Genomic DNA, 5,312 nt, shown 5'->3' with positions numbered 1-5,312 from the left:
AATCTTGTAAACGATTGAGCAAGTGGGAGATGTCAAAGCCTATCGTATTGGACGATGCCCAATTGTTTAACAAAAGCTATGCGATCGTCTAGTTAAATCTATGCGATCGTTTAGCTCACCGACTAGCTGAGTGTCTATCGTATAGAAACACTCCACGATCGTCTAGTCTCTCCAAGCTGTCATTTAGTAAATATGATTTACTTGACAGTCTTTTCATGATAACTTTCCGAGAGTGGAAAACTCAATTCAACAACTTTTTAATTTTAGGAAAACGCTTTTCCTTTTATCTCACGGTTACCATGAAACCACCAATAACCTCCCACTCAATTGATTATTAGAGAAAAAGAGATAATTATCCAATAATTAATATTATTATAAATATACATGATAACCAACTTACCATAGTATACTTATAACCTATAGTTTTAATATTTCATCTCATGAAACATATAAACCATAGCTTTTTTTCTATTTCATGGTCCTTAATGTAAATCTCATTTACATTAACCTCCACTAGATGTATCTCATACACCATACCGATCATATCATATATAATCGAATTACCTCTTGTCAATTTGAACATTTCAATTCAACACCAAGAACTGATCCTCAACTTGAATCCATTGAGCTACCAAGGGGGCCTTATGGACCTGTAGCTTGAAGCTCCAACGATACGTAAATAACTTATTAAACTTTTTAATCACGGAATCTACCATCTGTTAACTACCAGACACTCTATTAAAAACCGACAGCTAAACTCTTCTTACTACAGATATATTATGTATCCATCTTAACCAATCAACAGTGCGATAACCCTTCACAAATTGCTCGTAAGTATAGCTCGGCCAATAACCATTATGCTTCTATAGTTACATTTAACTCCTCAAGTACCACCGATCCCTCTAATGAACATATGTCATAGTCCTACTATGATCGAGTCATCTCTTTTAAAGAGAAGTTGTAGCTACTATATTCAAGCCCCAGAATTAGCCTTTAAGGGAGCAATCTATCTACTTACCCCTGCTTTGGGGAAGAAGTGGATTCCATCTTGTGTAACTGAGTTCCCAACTCCCAAATCAGACAAGTCCCCAAAAAGATAGGCATGTTGAGTTGGCAATCTAGCCACTCTCACCCATACTAATCAAAGGATTGCCCTCAAAGACAGAAGTTCCCAAAACACTCAGGATTGAGGTCATGTCACCTATGGTCGTTTAGGTGAGATGTAAGTCTCCAGTATCAACAGCATTATATACAGAGACTAATCATCTCGTGGTCCGGTCTTATACAAACTCTTTGTATAGGACACCCACACTCGCATGTTTCCACATGAATGGTTAGGATCTACCATCTGTAGTAGTTTACAACATTTGCAAACTTATACAAAGCGGGCCATATCCGTAGTGTCACTAGGATCAAGAATCCCTCCTTAATCCTTATACTACAGACCTATTTAGGTTATCACTTAACTTGTATATCTCATATACATGCTTAAGTTTACATACGATAATCATAGAGCTTTGTTTATTAGATATGAGTAAATTTTAGAATGAAATAACTCTTATTTTATTCATAACAATGTATATAATTACAAACAACGAGACTCCAGGAGAATTAGGACACCAATCCCAACAATACAAACTTCTTTGTATAAAGCATCCTCGCTCGCATATCTAATACATGAATGGTTAGGATCAGACCATTTGTAGCACTTTACAATACTTGTAACTCCTACAAAGCGGGTCATACTGGTAGCGTCACCAGGATAAGGTTTCCTTCCTTTATCCATATACTACAGACCATTTAGGTTATCACTTAAAGCACGATCCACTTGTATGTCTCCACATACATGCTTAAGTTACAACGATAACCAGGGATCTTAGTTTATTGGTTTGTGGTTAATGCAATTAAAATATCTTATATTTTATAGACTAAAGTAAATAAAAGATCATATTATAAAACACCAAATGTTTGTTCATACAGATGTTTACAAACTACAGGACCCTACGAGATTTAGGGCATCAACCCTAACAGAGACATACGGTTGGATCATGTTTAAGTGATAACCTAAATGGTCGTAGTAGATGGATAAAGTTGGATACCTTATCCTTATCCTGGTGACACTACGAGTATGGCTCGCTTTATAGGTGTTACAATTGTTGTAAAGTACTATAAATGATTTGATCCGATCATTCATGTGGGGACATGTGAGTGGGGATATTCTATACAAAGGAGTTTGTATTAGACTGAACCACGAAATATTTAGTCTCATTATATAACGTCGTTCATAATAGAGACTTACATTTCACCAAGATGACCATAGGTAATATGACCTGAATCTTGAGTGAGTTGTGAAATCTTGTCTATGAGGGTGGTCATTTGATTTGTATTGGTGAGAGTAGCCAGATCGCCAACACAACAAGCCTACTATTTTGGGGATTCGTCTGATTGGGGAGTTGGGAACATAGCTACATAAGATGAAATTCACTCCTTCCCCAATGTCGAGGCAAGTAGATAAATTTCTCCCTTAAGGGCTGATTCTAGGGCTTGAACAAAGTGGTGACATACCCTGGCCTAAAAGAGGTTTGATCATAGTTGGACTATGATTTATTTCTCATTAGAGGAAACGGTGGTACTTAAGGAGTTAGATGTAACTATAAGAGCAAAACGGTAATTTTGGCTCAGTTGTACTTACAAGAAATTTGTGAAGGGTTATCGTATTATTGATTGGTTATATCCAATAGACACAAAAATATATATGTAGTGCGAAAAGTGCAGTTGTCAGTCTTTAGTAGAGTGCCCAATAATTAAAGGATGGTAAATAATTTAATTAAAGAGTTTAATTAATTATTCACGTACTATTGGAGCTTCAAGTTACAAGTCCATGAGGTCGCCTCGGTAGTTCAATAGGATTAAATGAGATAAATTTTTGGATTAATTTGAATTATTCAAATTAATTGAGGAAATTAATTATATATGATATAATTAAGTTCTTTTAATTATATGTGATATATGTACTATAATGTATTTGATATATTATAATATTAGATATTTATGAGAGAAAATCAATATTTGAATATGATTCAAATATTAATTATATGAATTGGATTCATATAATTAAATTTTAATGTAAATATGATTTATATTAAAAGCCTTTGGTAAGAGATAATTGAAACTATAGGATATATTATATTTGATACAATATAAAAACTATTGGTTATATGTTGTGTGTGATATGACATATAGTTATGTATGTATATATGTATAGTTATTTAGTTTTTTTTTTTATTATTATTATTATTATTGTTATTATTATTATTATATATAATTTAAATTAAATTAAATTAATTTTAATTCAATTTGTTTTGAATTATTGGGAGGGAAAGTTGAGGGTTTTCTTGAAATCTTCATCTTCTTCCTGCAAAAATACAGAGAGTGCAGTAGACGTAGGAGTTTTCTATGAAGAAAAATAAAATTCTCTTGCTCCTCCTCTCAACTCTCAATACTTCCCTTCCCTCTCAACAAAATTTATTAGAGCCCACACCTCTTTGATTCTCATTAGAGAATATCGAGATCATCAATTGGTGGTGTCCAATTGACCATTTGGTTTTACTACAAGTTTTTCAGAGAGAAGTTTGAAACCTTCAAGGGTAAGGTTTTCTGAAACCTTTATTATTATTATTATTATTTTGTAATTTCACAGACATGCTATATTTTGTATGACTAATTGCATAATCTCTCTTTGATTATTCTGTAAAATTTAATTATGAAAAAATTGGGTTTGGGATGATCCATCGCTTCCGCTCATAGACTCTTCACTGAGAGATCCTTCAGTAAAAATTTATACCTATTCATTTTTAATATTATTGATCTTCTTCTAGAGATAAGATGCAACAAATGCCAATTAGATGCATAGTAGGGGTGGTTACACACATGAATTGGTGTATTAATCTTTCCAATGTATATGTGAGATGCACGTGTAAAAAAAATAAATAAATACTTGCATTTACATTCTTTTCCATGAGATCCAAAGTTTAGAGAAAATACAAAATAAAAATTAGAGGATATAATTGAACAAAATATTAATTAATTTGGTGAAACAATGCATCATTTCATATGACTTCACATAGATAAATTTTTAGTTCTTAAAATTTGGAAAATAATTCTAAATGGTCCCTCAATCAATTTAATACACGTTGAGGTACCTTTAATTGAATTTATATTATATTATTTTATAGATTACATGCCATTTTCTTTTAGTGTTTCTATTACTTTCTCTCTCTCTCTCTCTTCATCTTCTTCTCCAACCTTTTTCTTCTATCCTCTCCAATGGAATTATCCTCCTCCCTTCCATTTTCTTTTCTCTTTTTTTTCACCATTGTGATCGGTCATTCTCATGCCTGCACATACAATTCAACTCTACCAAAACCCAAACTATGGCAACCTTTGTTTCTCCAAGTAGGAATAATATTGTAGTGTCTGCTTAGCTACAGGTTCTTCGAATTCCATTAATGAACATACAAAATCAAGTAATCCATTACGAAATCAATCAAGAATTGAAAAGCATAATTTATATCTTTAATAGCCTCAAAAGATCTAATCCTATGAGATCATTAATTGTTGCACACTTCATTGAAAGTTTGATGCCAAAAGTGTTGCAACTCGTCAATTTGATGGAAGTTAAAATTAGTAAGTCAAATTGCAAAGCTGAGAAGAAATAGGGAGTGGAAATGGATGGAGGAAGAGGAAGATGAGATCTGAAAGGAATTCTGGAGGTGGAATAATGGGGCGATGAGCAGAGCCATCTTCTGGAGATTCGAACCTCGGTCTGTGTCAAAATATTGGACTCCCAACTACAATAATGTTTAAACGGGACAATAATATATTAATAAATGTATATAATTTGTATATCTTATGAAAAACAATATACATAAATCTATTTGAAGGGAGCACATGCCTTTGGACCCTTAAATACTTAATAGATCTCCTTGAATGGATGAATTGTTTGATTTTCTTTTATTTTTTTCTTCCCATTAGATTTGATTTCCAAAAAGAACAATGCTATATGTATGGATTTATCTATGCTATATTAAAAGAGGAAAAGTAGGAAAATTTTCAATCATATTCTTATTATATCCTTCTTTAATGATTAGTTATAACATAACGACTTGTCAAACACCTTTGATCATTAAATTTTTTCCTCTACACAATTCACCACTTCTACAGAAAAGGTTACCACTATCATACATTTATTTTTTCAGGAAATTTTGATTTATATTTGTTTGTAAATACTTTGTTCTTCTTCTTTTGTTTAC

Source organism: Benincasa hispida, chromosome 2 (assembly GCF_009727055.1).
Source record: "Benincasa hispida cultivar B227 chromosome 2, ASM972705v1, whole genome shotgun sequence".
Lineage (NCBI taxonomy): Eukaryota > Viridiplantae > Streptophyta > Magnoliopsida > Cucurbitales > Cucurbitaceae > Benincasa > Benincasa hispida.
Note: the sequence above shows the minus strand (reverse complement) of the source record.